At 47.0% G+C, this 16,226-nt stretch overlaps 1 protein-coding gene across 1 annotated transcript in view; it reads right to left on the minus strand.

Annotated features, from left to right (window-relative positions):
• Window positions 1-16,226, minus strand: part of Add2 (adducin 2) — a 111,744-nt gene that overhangs the window by 44,215 nt on the left and 51,303 nt on the right. Inside the window, exon 2 of the mRNA XM_047523100.1 lies at window positions 5,743-5,860. The gene's annotated coding sequence lies outside the window, so the exon portion shown is untranslated. The remainder of the gene's footprint in view (window positions 1-5,742; window positions 5,861-16,226) is intronic.

Genomic DNA, 16,226 nt, shown 5'->3' on the forward strand with positions numbered 1-16,226 from the left:
GGGACACATGCTCCGGAAGGCAGAGGGTTGGGTTTGTGGGATTCGCAGTGGGATGCAGCTAGTTGTGGTGGGGTGCACGCGCGGCTGCGCCTATTAGACGGCGAGACCCTCCCGTGAGTGCCGATGGTTAGGGGGCACTAATGCATCATTGCACGGACTGAAAACACGGATCCAGCTTAACTGGTTACACTGGGGTTGAAGTAGATAGTTCCCAGTGGAAACAAGACCTGCAAATCTTTTTGAGCATTTCTTTGCTGCATATCACGTAGTAGAAGTTATTTTCTGGGACTCAGTAATTTAGATAAAATGTAAGCCTCTTATGGTGCTAGGGGTGTAGCTCAGTGGTAGGGCATTTGCGTAGTATGTGGGAGGCCCTGAGTTAGATCCAAAGCAACACACGAAATAAATAAATGCAAATCCTTTTTAGAAGCCTCCTCAAAAATTATGGTGGGGAAGTTTACAAAAGAACACTAAAATATGGGAAACGCTTTGTGGAGTGCTCTCCCTCCTGGAAAGGAATCATGGGTGAACCTGTTTTAGTAAAATGTGTCTTACTGCAGAATCAGATCTTTCCAAGTTGAAAAGAGGCATGTAATTTTTATTAAAGGAAAATTTATTCTCTCCCAAATCCCACTAAGCATATATTGAGAAAAAAAGAATAAGTACTGTTTGAAGGGAGCCATGTTGTGTCCAGAGTCCCACATACTGAGGCCAGATCCCTGAAGTGAGGACTAGGGCAACCAATGTATTTTATCTACTCAAGCATGATTTTTTAAATGCATGAATGAAGAACTAGGACAGGCCTTTTATTGCTGTAATGGAGCCCTTCTGAGGAATAAGGCTGCAGGTCCAGCCTTCACTTCCCAGCTGTGGGACTTTGGTTAAGGGGTCTCCCTCTGTGTCAGCTCTGCTGGCCCTTAAGTCTGGGTCAGGCCCCTCTAACACGCAGTGCGTTAGCCTTCTGCCTGATGCCTGAGTCCCTTCTCAGCAGAAGGCACGCATCTTGACTGAACCATAGTTTTTGAACATATGTGTGAGCTACAAAGAACATGAACTGGGATTGCAATCCTAGGTTCTCACCCATAACCTGACACTCCCTCGCTTTTCCCCCTTGTGGAGATGGAGGGCTGTCTTCTTTGGGAGAATCTCCTGGCCTCCCAAGTTCTGCTCTGCTTTTGACCTCCAGCCTTGCTTCAGCAGTCCTGTGTGACCCAGCCTTAACCTTCATTCCAGCCAGCAGCTCATTACAAAGGAAGCCTTGCTGATGGTCAGTAGGGCATATTCTTGCCCTGAGCTGCCTGTGGCCTCTTCTTCCATCGTCTGCCAGGTCTCTTACCCTCATCCCCTGCAGTGTCTCCAGGAGAAGTGGGTGGAGGAGGATGCTACAGTAAGCCTAGGGAGAACAAGTGGGAGCCCATCCCGTCAACCTAGAACACCCAGGTGTTTTGGTATCGTGTTTGCATGCTTCCTTTAGTGAAAGGCGAATAGCAAGTTCAAGGGAAAGCAAATGGGTAGAGTCCTTCAAGGGTTGGTTGGTGAGATGACCTGAGCCCTTGCCTGGAGCTGTGGTTCTCAGCATATTGGAACCATCAGGGGACCTTTAAAAAGTACTGATGCCAGAGATTCTAATATAATTAGTCTTGGGTGTGACCTGGACATCAGGATTTTTAAAAACTCCCTGGGTAATTCTAATAAGCAGCAGGGGTAAAATATTATAGGCTATATGTTAATGGCTATTGTAACATGTAATGTGACATCCACCCCAGGTGCTGGCATTTATAGCAAGCCTGACAGAGATGGCATAAAACCTCATGTTTCTAAACTCATGCCATGTGTCACTTCCCATAGCTGTCCAGACTACTCAACCCACCACCTTGCCCTTGGACAGCAGCCGTGCTCCATATGGTTTCATGACTCGCTTCTGCAAGGCTCTCAAACCGTGTGACCTCTCATCTTATCTCTTTCACTAATTAGTCATCTCCCCAGGAAAGCCCTCTCACCTCCCCCCGTCAGCACCACCTTTACCAGTTCTGCCAATGAGATATTTGACAACAGGAGAGGGGTGAGGGACTGCGGTGGTGGAAGGAATCTGTTGGGCGTGGCAGTCAAAAAATATCTCTAAAGAAAGATTTTGAAACAGATATGGCAGGTTACTAGAACAACTACAGGTTGCACTTAGTAACATTTAAACCCAACGGACAAGGAGCAACTGGGCCTGTCAGGGATGTTTCTGGACCAGAAGTCAGAGGCCTGTAATTTTGCTCCAGTTCTGTCACTCAATAGCTACATGGACTTGGGCAAATCATCTCCCTCTCTGGGTCTCACTTTGTCCATCTTTAAATGAGGGTGTGGAGAGAATGACCCCTGGGGCTCCCTTCCAGCTCTGAAACTATATGGTTGACACTATAGGACACTATATAGTATATCCAAGTTGTAGACAGAAAGATCTGTGTAAAAAGGCCCATAGTCCCAGTTTCTCTGGAGGCTGAGGCAGGAAGATCACAAGTTCAAAGCCAGCCTCAGCAACTTAGTGAGACCCCCATCTCAAAATTAAAATGTCGTCTGGGAAAGTGGCTCAGTGGTTAAGCATCCCTGGGTTCAATCCCTGCTACAAAAAAAAAAAAAAAAGGAAAAGAAAAGGCAGTAGGATAGAGGATCAGGGTTTTCTGTTCTCTAGAGAAAGGAACTTCCCTGCTTTCGCCATGGCCTGTCACTCAAGTCAGATGCCAAAATAGAACCATCTGCAAAGAACATACCTGAGCAACTGATAGTGTCCTGGTGGATCAAGGTCTACGTGCACAGGGCTGCTTAAGAATACTTCACCTCATCAGGCACAGTGGCACACACCTGTAATCCCAGTTTCTTAAAAGGCTGAGGCAGGGGGATCAAAAGTTTGAGTATACAGCCTCAGCAACTTAGTGAGGCTCTAAGCAACTTAGTGATACTGTCTCAAAATAAAAAATAAATAGGACTGGGGATGTACTCAATGGTAAAGTTCCCCACGAGGTAAAGAGGTAAAGAATACTTTACCTCTATCATGTTCCCACCCAGTCTGGAGCTTGGGGGTAAGAAAAAGCTGCAAGGTCAAACACAGCAGGACTGTATTGGAGCCATATTGATGTGCAGCCACCACCAGATTGTCCTGGGCAGGCAGCAGTGCAGACCAGAATTCTTCCACAGGCATTACCTGGCTTGACTCCACCACCTCTCTGCTTAGTGACTCATCGTGGCAAATAATTCTCTTTGGCACTTTCAAAGATCTGAATCTTAAATGTTTAAAAAAAAAAAAAAAAAAAAAGGTAGCAAGCAACCCTCCAGTGAGTGCCCTGGATGTGATCATGGGGCAGTGAGCTCCCTGTGTTGCCTAGGCCTCCAGGCCCGCCAGCTCCAGAACCGGAACCCTCAGCTTCTCCAGGACTGGAATATTTTGAGCCAGCTCTGCCTGGTACTGAGGCTTCCTAGCACTGTCCCAGAGGAGCTATCATCCCTCTCCCCTTTCCAGGAACAGCTCTGTGAAAACTGTGAGGCAGTTCCCAGCTCCCTGAACATGAGGAACAAAGAAGTCTGGGCCTAAGGGAGAGGAGCCACCATGTCCTTGGCCACCTCCCTTTCTTGGAGTTCCACCCCTGCTTCTTGGAGTTCCACCCCACGGGGCTGTTCCAGAGGTGGGCCCATGGGGGTGGCATAGGATGTGGATGCCCTGACTCCATTGCCATAGCAATGGCCACCTGGGAAAGCCCTTTGGCTTTATGAACCAGTGGCATCCTTTTGTGCTCCCTCTTCCCTTCCCACAATGCTGTGGAGGTGATCAAAATATTGCTTAGTGGTTAAAGGCATAGACTCAGGAACGAGCTCTGGGTTCAAATCTCAGCTGTGCTACTTATTACCTATGTGATCTTAGGCTAGTTAACCTAATTGTTATGTGCCTCAGTTTCCCAATATATAAAATGGGGATTGTAATAATTACCCCAAAAGGTGGTTGTAAAGCTCAGCAGAGTTATTGTATATGAAATACTATAAATGGGGCCTGGCCTGTAGCAAGTGTTATCAACTCTTTGCTCTTATTTGGTGTCATTTAGGGGCTAGAATCATCTTAGCTTTAAGAACTTGAGTAATAAGTGGCTTGTGATTCAACTCTAAACAGGTGCACATTAAATAACTGTAATTATGTGGTTTTAGCACAAAGAACCAATTCAGTCTTAAGCAATGTTAACAAAAAGGAAGAACAAACATCCAGGAAAAGATCAAAGAGAATACCTAGTTTTCTGACCAGATAATGGGAACATGTCAACCTGGAGCTCACAAGGAAGAGGCAAAGCCAGATGCTGAAGTAAGCGGAGGCCAGCGTTTGTTGGGCCAACTGTGATGGAAGAAAGAGAAGTATCTGGTCTTTGTCCCCAAGTCCTGGCACAGAACTTCAAAACCCTTGGAAGTTTTCAAATGTCCAAGAGATGGCAGAAGTCTCTTTTATTATTCATAATGAGCACCTTTTACCCAAACCTGAGTTGATGCTAATGGGGTGACTCACCCAGGGCCCTCAGATAGTTTCAAGGGAGGATCTGACGACTCTGGAAAGACCAAGCAAATGATTAGCGGGTTGGAGCTTCCCTGCCACCACACACTCCCAGGAAGGAGTGGGCTGGAGAGGAGTTCCATCAAAGGGCAAGTGATTCGATCAACCAGGCCTCTGTAATGAAGGCCCTGGTTAAAAAATCAAAAATCTCTGGACCCTGGCTTGGTAAACACACTGATGTTCTGGGAGAAACCTGGAAAGCTTCCCCAAGGAGAGGGCACGGGAGCTCCGTGTGCCCTCCTCCACCCAACCCTGGGTCTCGCTCAGCTGTTCCTGACTTAGCTCTTTCATGCTAGCACTACGATTACCAGCGCAGCAACGTGGGTTCTCAGAATCATTCCAGTGAATCACTGGACCTGAAGAAGGGTTGTGGGAACCCCCAAACTTATAATCAAGTCAGTCAGAAGTGCAGGTGGCCTTGTGATCCCACTTGCGACTGGTGTCTGAAGTAGGGGCAGTCTTGTTGGTGACCGTGACCATTAACTTGTGGTAGTTGATCTGCAGCCCTTTAACTCAGACATATAACCCTTCAACTGAACTGAATTATAAGAGAGCCAGTTGGTGATGTAATAGCACAAGGCAGCTTCTATTCGTGATTTGTTCTCATCCCGGGACCACTCAATGAGGGAGATATTATTGTCCCAGTTTTTTTTGGATAAAGAAACTCAGTTACAGAAGTCCTGGATTTACTCAGGACCATTTCTGGCCCCAGATCCTCATTCTCCACTCTATCATATTGTCCCCAAATATCTGTCGCACCACCCTGTGGGACAGAGAATTGGCTGATTTCCTCAAGTCTCAGGGGGCCAAAATTAGGAAGCCCAGGGTTTGCTACTAAAAGGCAGATATGACAGGGGGCTGAGAAAGAGCTTTCTAACAGCAGGAGCAGCTCACTGTTGGGAAGATGGGGCAGCTCCCTTGTGAGGGGCTCTCTCTCCTAGAGTCCAAGTGCCCACCAGGTGCTACAGAGGGGGCTCCTGCCCTTGCTAAAGACGGGATGGGGGTGGCTAGCAACCAGCAACCTCAAAGGTCCTGCAGATTCTATAGTAGCTGTTGGGTCAGCAAGATAGGGAAGTTCAGGGCAACAGCCTGAGCATCTGGAGGCTCATGCTCGTCCTATGGACCCCCCTCTAAAGTGGTATCACCTCCAAAAGCCACTGGCTACTTACCGGGAAGCTGGCCCAGGCCTCTCCAAGGCTTTCTCCTCTCAGTGCTGGGTCTTCGCCCCCTGCTCCACTCTCTGGGGTGCCAACCACATCTACACAACCTCAGACATCCAAGTGGAAACTGGAAAACACAAATACAGCAAACATCAGGGTCTCATCTTACCACCGTGACGCAACCCAATTTATTTTATGGACTGCTGAGAAACTCTTCAAAATGAACTTGAAATTAATTTTATTTTAAAAGCAAATTATGTCTATGAAAAGAGAACACTAGTATTTTACAATGGGGATCAAATTATAAAGAGGGGAACTGGCAAAACCCTTCGCTGCGTGCTGGCCAGCAAGGTCTCAGAACAAGGAGGCTGCTCTGCATGGTCAGGGAGCACGCTGTGGCGGCCCCTATAGAAGCGCCTGGGCTGGAAGGGATAAGACCCCTTCCTGTGACCCCCCACAACACTTTCCCAACAGATGGTGGTGTGAGTGATTTTTGGAAGTAGTCAAGGGACAGAAATAGTCTGAAAAATATTATACCCAGGAAAGTGGAAGGGCCTGAAACCCATACAGGCCATGAAATGGTGGGCTCAGACCACCTTCACCCAGAATTCCAGGGGAGGAAAGGCACCCAGCTGATACCTGGGTAATAAGTTCTAAAGTACTCCTGAAAGAGGAAGTGTAAAGTGGTTAATATCTAACAACAATGAGCAAGTTACTACTCCAAAAATCCTGGGGATTGAGTTCTTCAAAAAATTAATCATCAAAATTTATATATTTAAAACCCACAGTGCAGGACCTTGTACCCCAAACTACTTGGGAGGCTAAGGCAGGAGGATCACAAAGTTTAAGTCCAGCATGGCGACTTAGCAAGATCCTGTCTCAAAATAAAAAAGGACTGGGGTGAAACTCAGTAGTAGAGAGCCCCTGGGTTCAATCCCTAGAGCTACCAAAACAAAGTAAAACCCACAGGTGACAGTTTTCCATTTTCACTTGAGAGCCCTGGTGAGACCTCTGGGACCGTCTCACCCAAGGCTGGCAGCATCCCTGACTGCCCGCCTTGGGCCCCTGCCCATGGCTCTGGCTCAGTTCAGCTCCATCCTTTAACCTGATGCTGTCCCAGATATAACCATTCAGAGACACCTGACCCACCAATGAGAGACAAGGAGGATGGACCTGGTAGGTGTGAGCGTCTGTGGGAGCCCAGGATAGTGGCATGCCACTGAGGTACAGCCTGTTCTCCACTCGGCCAGGGGTCCTAGGGCTCTGAGTTTCAGTGCCTGGAGGTCGCTTAGTGCAGTCCAGATGTGCACCTTCTAGTTAGGGCACTGGTAGCTGCTTTCAAAACTAGGCTCGTTGCTCCGCATGTCCAGTGCCAGCTGGTGTCCTCCTTCCAGTGTTTTTATTTCTATCTAGAACAGAGTCACAGCCCCTTCACGCTACATCTTTCCAGTGTCCACCAAAATGAGAGTAGTCCTCCCTTCCAGGACAACTCAGCCTGGGGTTACTGGAACACCCCCACTGCCCTCCCGAAGGACCAGTCCAGGCAAGTTGTCTTACCCCAAGCACCTGCTCCCCACTTTCCCAGCAGCCTCTGGCATGGAGGTCTGAGGCTGTCCTGTGCCTACAACGGGCTAAGATTTGATTTGTCAGGGTCTGCGCTATTTCTTATGTGCAATAATAGAATTAGCCCTTTGTCCCCAGAAGTGATGTGTTTCATTCATGTAAGAAAGCAGACATCTGTCCCCCAGATGAACAAAATAATTCCCATCCCAGTCTCCACTGGTATTCAGCTCTCACTGATGTTCACCTCTATGGGAGCCCCATTCTTTGGATTAGGCTGTTATCCCAATTAAAATGAAGACAGCCCTGAGAGGTTTCGGAGGCAAACGCATCATCTGCAAGCCGTTATTTTGTGGCAACAAAATGGTCAAATCTGACTGCAGAATCAGGTGGCCGTGGGCCAGGACAGGCACCAGATTAGCAAGTTTGCTGAGGGAAAGGAAGAGAAAGACCTGACACCTCCATCTCTCTCCATCCTTTCAACAGGCTCTGGCCCGTGGTCTTGCCTCTTTCCAGTCCAACATCCAATCAGTGGCCAGAATCACTGGTCTACAATTGCATATCTGGTCCATACCCGCCACTGCCCTGCTAAAACCCCACCTCCTTCACCAGGGGCAATATTCTTGTGACCTCCCCCCTTTTCTTAAATTCTTGAACCTCCAACCCAAACCTTGTCAAAGTCAGATTCTATTACAAACACGACAGCTATTCTTTTCACCTTTTCTGAATATAACATTTTAATTCTGAATTTCCTTTTCAAACCAAATGTATGGTCCATGTTAAAAATTCAAACTCATCAACCCCCAACCAGGGAGCTACACTTTTCTCTCTCTGCCCACCACCCTCCACCCCATCTGCTTAAGGATGGCCACCTGCAAGATGAGGTACCAGCTCTGTCCCGACACCCTATGGGCAGCACTGCCTCCCCCTCCCTGCCTATCATGCTCCAGGGGTGACTCACAGGACCCTGGGGCAGGCAGATTCTTTGTCAGCATTGGTGTCTGCCAGGAGCACACTTTCATCTCCCCGCTCCTTCAGCTAGGCTGCTGTGTCCTCTGTCCTGGAGCCTGTCCCCAGTCTGGCCTCCCTTGGCTGTCACACTACTGTTACTAACCTTGTTCATTCCACTTGCAGGTGGACAGCAACTATCCATTACCCTGAGCTCCTAGCAGGCAGGGCCTGTGTCTCAGGCATTGCTCTGTCCCCATGTTGTGTTGTCATGGGGCCTGGTGCCAGGTAGGTGCTGAATAAATATCAGTTGAACTCAAACAAATGCAACTCATGGGACACTGGGAAGTGAGTTCAGCTTAACAAAGCAGCAGGGGCCAGGCTCTGGGGTCCTCAAGGCAAGAAAGGCCAGAGGGGAGCTCATAGTACAGTGTGGGAGACACAACTCTAAGCCACCGGTTTAGGGTACAGTGCAGGTGTTAACAGGCAGGCATGGCGGGCACCCTGGTGCCTACACCACTTCCTCCTAGGCACAGCACTCATTTGATATAGAGCCCATTGGCCGCACCCCTCCAGCCACTATGCTCTTCTGTTTTGAAGCAGCACCCCAGCAACTGTGCGCAACTAACAAGTCCAACTCAGGGCAGTGCTGGATGTGGAGACAGGAAGGTAACATCACGTAGCACGCTGATGCACACAATCCTCCTGGCTCTCCCGAGTTCAGCCTCGCCCCCTCCTCTGCCCCTCCTACCTCTTCCCTCCGGCACCTGCCCCACTCCGGACCCTCCACTCTGCACATGGGAGCCCTGGAGCTCCCTCTCGGAGCCACCAGTTCACATCCTCACACCTCCTCAGCAAGACCGTCCTTGGACCCACCCTGACAGTAGGGCAGCTGGGGGTGGGGCATGACACAGGCTTCCTGTCACAGAGCATTTTCTTCCCTCCCCCACTACGGCCCAGTATGTGCACCCACTGAGGTATGAAATCACATTTCTGTGGACTGCTCCTGTGGCTGTAAAGAGAGCAGGAGGTCTATGGGGGAATCAGAGACGCCCATGTTGCCTTTTTGCTAAAATCTGCTTCAGCTCCGTGCATCCCAAGGAGTGATGGGTGGCTCTCCTGCCACTTCCCAGGCTGTGGGTCTCCAGACAAGGACAGACAGTTCTATGGCTTGGCACCCGAAGCCCAAAGGAGAGAGTCACCACAAGCTGGCATCCCTGGCTGCCTACCACTACCAAAGGCACAACCACCCTTGGCACTGCCAACCTCTGAAAGCCCAGCCCCAGTGCCATAGTCGAGCTCCCAGGAGGACAGCACAGCATTTTCAGCAAGCTTAAGGCTCAGAGTCAGAACCCAAACTCACCGATCCATGAATGAGATCCCCCAAATGGGACAGAAGGCCTTCATGGCTATACCGCTGCTGTTTGGCAGAATAAATGGAGGCAGTTGAACAAGGGGCTGGACCACACCCTGCCTGGTATGTTCAGATAAAGAAGCTCAGGCGTATGTGGCGGGATCATGGGGGATGCTTATCATCTTCTTTTCACACTCTTCTGAATTTTTTCAAATTTTCACACTGGATATTAATCACTGTGATCATTCAGGACAAAAGCAGTTGCAGGGGGTGGGTACCATGGATTGAACTCAGGGGCACTCGACCACTGAACCACATCCCCAGTCCTATTTTGTATTTTATTTAGAGTCAGGGTCTCACTGAGTTGCTTAGTGCCTCACTTTTGCTGAGGCTGGCTTTGAACTCATGATCCTCCTGTCTCAGTCTCCCCAGTTTCTGGGGTTACAGGTGTACACCACAGTATCTGGCAGGACAAAAGTAATTTAAAAGAAGAAAAGGTGGAAGGAGAGAGGCAGCAAAGTAAACCCCATCAGCCGGAAAAATCCTTTAACCTCCGACTATCCCAGAAGTACTTATTGGTGGCCATCCCTAGGCCTAATTTCTCAGAGAAGGCCAGTGAATTTTAAAACCCTTCCTCAAAGGACCTTCAGCCTAGTGGTCAGTAGGCAGGTTTTTTACTTTCTCCTGTTAGCCAGGAATGGCTCTGTTGTGAGGAGTGGACCCAGACCTCCTTCTTCCACACTCGGACTCAGATCCACTCCCTCTCACACAGCACATCTATTTGTGGAGTACCTGTGGTGCCTGGGAGTAAGGAAGAGCTGGAATTGAACAGGAGAAGGAAGAGGTCTGAAAGAAATGAGGCTCGGTCCCTGCCTGCTGGAGACCACAGCCATGTTTGTAATTCATGAATACAAATAAAACATAATATTTACATATGTACATGTATGCAGATATGCAGCCAACTATCAAGGTCAGCACAATACAGGGCACTAAAATGAATGTCAGGATTGTTCTGAAATACATTCTGTTCAAAGCTTCTTGAGACGAGACCCTGGAAACTTTGAGTCCACACTTATGAAAGCTAAGGTCCTGTTTCAGATCTTGCAGAAAGACCTCATTCAATCAACAGAAGCTATGAATGCCCAGAGCTGAGCCCTTCTCCCAGTCCTGTATTGAAGGACCAGCATCCTGGTTTTTCAGGTGGGAAAATCGAGGCTCCAGGAAACCAAGTGACTTGATCCAGGCCATAGCAATGGTAAGGGCCTGGGTTTGAAATCATCTAACCCCAGAGCCTCTTTCCTCCCCTTCTTCAGAGGGATGAGCGGATGACAGGATGTAGGAAGGTGGGAAATGAAAATCTGCAATGGCCACGGCCCAAAGCCCAGGCTTCTTATTCCTGGCAGAAGCCTCAAGGACTTGGCCAGCACCAGAAAGGATGATTCCGGTTCCTGCTTCTGGCACATGGGCTTAGAGCTGAGCTGTTCCCAGCTCTGTTCAGAAGAAAACAGAGAATAGAAGGCAAGCAAGGAGGAAGCGGGCACCTCTGGTACCCATTCTGACAAGCTGGGCTGAGCTTGTAGGTAACGAGGGTTCCTCTGGTGGGTCAGTGCAATATAGGCAGCACTCACCTCTGAGACCTGCCTGAACTGGAATCAAAGACAATCCTTTCCATAAAAACCTGCTAGGGATACAGGGGGTATAACTCACAGTCCCTGCTCTCCAAGGGCCCACGATGGGATGGGCAGCCCATAGGGAGCTCATTACAATGCTTTTTTTTTTTTTTTTTCCAATATGATTGTTACATTCTTTTTTAAATTTATTCTTATTTTTTTATTTTTTTAGTTGTTGATGGACCTTTATTTATTTATTTATTTATATGTGGTGCTGAGAATCAAACCCAGTACCTCACACATGCCAGGCAAGTACTCGAGCCACAACCTCAGCCCCTAAATTCTTTTTTTTTTTTTTAATTTGTTCTTTTTAGATATACATGACAGTAAAGTGTTTTTTTTTTGTTTGTTTTTTTTTTTAGGGAACCAAACAGCCCCAATTTGTTTATTTCTTTCGCAGCTGAACTATGAATGCAGATGGCACTATTGAAATAGTGTAAAATGGGTACACATACATGGAGTATAACTTATTCCAACTCAGATCCCATTCGTGAGGTTGTACCTGATGTCATTACAGTCCTTGATGGGGGAGGTGTAGAAAGTGCTTCAGGGAAGGGTGGGGGAGGTGGCTAGGTGGTTCCCAACCTCAAGGCTCCAGCACTGGGCTTTAACCCTGGTCAGAGCCTCTGCCACCGGAGACAAAACCGTGTGGACCTCCTGCCTTCATGAAGGGGAAAGAAGGGGCATCTGGGAAGCCCCGGTGATGCAGAGGCATTGCTGAATTAGCAGGGTGGCTGGGCCCAGACCCCCAGTGGAAAGGTCAGCCAAACCTGGAGACTATGCAGATAAAAGCTCATCAAAAAGGCAGTCTAATGGAGCTGACTCGCACTCTGGTTCACTGTTCCACACCTCAGGCTGTCTGGGAATCCAGTCACAGATACTTTTAAGCAGTCACCTTGACATCTTTTGCTTTCAGGCAAGACTGTACCTTAAACCAATGAAGCTACATCTTCAAAAGTTTCCACTCCATCAAGTTCAAATGTAAAACAGTGAATCTTCTATTTGGTCCAGTCTGAGACCATTTGTTCTTCGATAGGAAAGTGAAGTGTAACCTATGACCATGTGGCAGGACTACCCTTGTCCCACAGCCCCACTCCCAGCCAAGAGACCCAGGAACAGCTCTTGGACGATGTGTCCTGTGTTCTAGTAGAACAAACCAAATCCTCTGGGTCACAAGAGATGGAACTAAGTGCTCTTTTAGCACATCAGGGTCCAGGTTGTTTTGTTGGTTTTGCTTTATTAGTACTTAGAGGTATTTGCATGGGGGGTGGGGGGTGGCGGGTCACCAATTAGGCACAAGAAAAAATTGTGCCTAAAATAAGAAGACCTGGCATCTGAGATTGGAGGGGAATGAGACACCATCCCTCCCCTCTCCAGACTGGGGAAAGTGAAAATTCACAACACACCTCAAGTGAGATTTGGGACTTGGCTTTTGGGAACTGAGGAGGAAGAGAGTTAGTGCCTCCAGGCAGAGAAGAAGGTAGGAGCTGGAGGGAATACATTACAGTGGGAGGCCTAGTGGCTCCTGTGGGGAACTGCTGGCCTCCAGAACATCCACATGGAACATTCCAGAAGCCTGATCAGTGAGGCTGAAGCAGTCATGTCAGAAATAAGATGGCAAAAATAGGATGTATGTTGTTGACTTTACTCCTTTCTCATGGTGCTGTAGGGTTTAGATTTTTACCATGGAGACATTCAGGAAAGAGCTACTCCAACTTCTGTATATTTTTGAATGTGTATTTGCATGTTCGTGTGTCAGAGACAATGCCATGTGCTCCCCAAACCCACTTCCTCTTCAACCTAGACACCCATACTTCCTAGCCCCCTTCTCTTTGCATAGGGCCCTATGGAACGTAAACCCATGGAAAGGACGCAGAAGTAATGGGCACTGCCTGTGACCTAGGCCGTTGCTGTAGTTTGAATCTCGAATGTCCCCCAAAGGTTCATGTGTTAAGATTCGATCCTCAGTTTGGTGCTATTGGGTGGTGGTGGAACTTTGAAGAGGAGGGGCTAGTTGAGGTTTTAGGACATTGAGGATGTGCCCTTGAAGGGGGTTATGGGGTGCTTATCTCTTCTTCTGTTTTGCACTCAGCCATGAGGCAAGTGAGCCCCCTCCGCCATGCATTCCTGCTATGAGGTACTCTGCCACCACAGGCCAAAATTAATGGGACCAATTGATCCTGAACTGAAACCTCCAAAACTGTGAGTCAAAATAAACCTTTTTTTTTTTAGTTGATATATCTTGGACATTTATTACAGTAACAGAAAGCTGACTAACATAGCGATTAAGAGAGGGGGTACCTTCTCCACACATTCTCTAAGTTCTTGCCTCCAGCTGGATGCAGAGGATCCAGGGGACACTCCCCACCCTGGGGGACAATGCAGTCACTCAGTGGTAAGTAGTCCACTGAGCACCTGACTGGCATTTCTGAGGTTGTTGTTATAGCAGGTAATCTAACCTAGAGAACATAGTCACATCTTTACTCTGGCTCAAGATAGTCCTCTATTAACTGTGATTATTGCTTCCATTCCACTTATTCTAGTGTCTCCTTCAGGATCATCAATTATCTGTGTGTTGAATCTCTGTCCTCTAAATTTGTCACTTTTCCTCTCACTAGTATTAAGGACATTTTCCTTGCCTTCTGATAGTTTGCTCCACTTCAATGATTTTAATTTAGCAAAATTAATATGGATTTTAATTCTGATATTTAATATTTTATCTCTTTGAGTACTTTGCTTACTTTATCTTTACCTCAGAACTTTTTGTCTTATTCTATTTCCTCTCTATGACACATGCATTTTTTGACTATATTAAATACACCAAATAATTTTCTGACATTTTTCTTCTGTTTGCTGTAGCAAAATGTAAGAGGTGATTCTTTTGAGTTTTCCAGATGGTTTATTTTCCTCTGAAGTGTCTTTTCTCAAGACATTTCTAATCATTTTTACTTTACTTAATTCTCAGAAAAGGGGAAATTAAGACCCTTAAATATGACTTTCAGGGAAAACAGCTTCTAAGGTAGGCATGGTGGCCCACACCTATCATCGGGAAGCTGAGGAAGGAGAATCAAAAAGTTTGACGCCAGCCCGGGCAACTTAGCAAGACCTATCTAGAATTTAAAAATCTAAAAAGGGATGGGGATGTATCTCAATAGTAAAGCCATTGAACCCTGGGTTCAAAAAAAAGTTTCTAGCAAAAGATGATCAGGAAGTCACATGTTTTCTGGGAATGAAGTGTAGTACACATATAATTAGTGGTGACTTTTAATGCCTCCAGGAAATTTCTGCATCAACACAGCCACAGTAATCACCTCATTGATTAGCCCAACTAACATCAGAGACATGAAAAGGCTACTATCAAGGAAGCTAGCCCACTCCCACGTCCAAATTAGAAAATGGGTACTTCTTCTAAAGTAAACTCAATAAAGTTCAACCAAACTCACTTCGAGAAGATGGAGTTATTGGGCTATTAATATCAGATTCAAGGAAATAAAAAGTGAACCCACAAATCTTAAAATATGATCTTCCAATTCACAACTTCTCGAGAAGCTGTAAAACTACTGATAAGACAGAGGTGGAGGGATCAATGTCATTATAACGATTAGGGCTATCGAATCTCTGTGGCTCAAGTCAGCTGCACAATGCAGGTGAGTGAGTCACACAGGCGAGCACAAGGAAGACCTTTAAGACTGGTCTCAGAAGTGGGGGAAAAGGCATCAAGTCAGGAATTGATTTGACAGTGAGGGATAAAAATAAATATTGGCATCAACATGTTTCTTCAAATCTAAGATACACTGATTGATTGATATACCACTATTTATTACTAAGAAAGAAAAAACTGCCAGTTATAAGTCATCACTGATTGAAGCGCGCATCCCAATAGCAGAGACACTGAAATGTGGGGGAACTGTGTCTTGGAATTGGTGAGGTACAGGAACCCAGGTGAGAAGTTAGGGACATCGGCTTCACCTAGTGGGTAGCATGCCATCCCCTGGGTCAAGGAGCCAAGGGGACACAGGAGGAACAGGCAATGGTGTCAGAAGACAAGGTGTGCTGGCTGTCCATCTCTACTTCTGCCCAGCACCGTGTCCTGACATTCAGAACAATAGGCAGACAGATGTGAGCAGCTTTCAAACAGGTTTTCTCTCAGTGTACATCCACATTCTGATGAGGAGCCCTCTTCCTCCTCTGTGAAACAGGAGTGTGTCATAAGGCAAGACTAGACGGGCATGAGAAGCCCAAAGCTGAAAAGACGAGCTCAAAATGGAGATGCATCCACTACCTGGATTTCTAATTTACTGAGCCAATAAAAAACACGATGGGTAGAATGTTCTCCAGAGGGACTAGCACATGGTAGATGCTCAACATCCCATCCCCTACACAGTCTCTCCCTAAACCCTCCCAGATCTGCCATTCAGTTCTGCCCTGTATTTCCCCAAAGTGGGGACTAGAGACAGCAAACAAAATTAAGAACTGTGGAGGGCAGTATAGTTTTGGACTTCTGCAATAGTTTTGGATTCTCAACAGGAGTACAAAACTATCTTTGTACATTATGGATCCAGGGAATTGGGTCTATCATAGAGCATCATGGCCAAGAATCCAGGCATTAAAGGTCAAGGATTGAATCCCAGCTTTGCATCTTTTTAGTTATGACCTTGGGTAAATTACTTTTTCTAAACCTTGACTTCTTCATTTGTGCAATGTGGAGAGGAACAGTGCTTCCTGAGGATTATGTGGGATAATATATGAAAGCACAGGCTTTGCACAGGGCCTGAAAAATAGTAAGGACTCCACAGATGATGGATGCTACTATTAAATCACTCCTCACCTGTTTTATTGACATGGTAACAATTAAAAAAGAAAAGAAAAACACCACTACTGAATTCGGAATTCCATCCTACCAGAAAGCCTGCATTTGGCTGCCTCTCCCATCAAGTGTTCTCAAGGGAATGTCAATGAAT

This window comes from Sciurus carolinensis, chromosome 13, assembly GCF_902686445.1.
Source record: "Sciurus carolinensis chromosome 13, mSciCar1.2, whole genome shotgun sequence".
Lineage (NCBI taxonomy): Eukaryota > Metazoa > Chordata > Mammalia > Rodentia > Sciuridae > Sciurus > Sciurus carolinensis.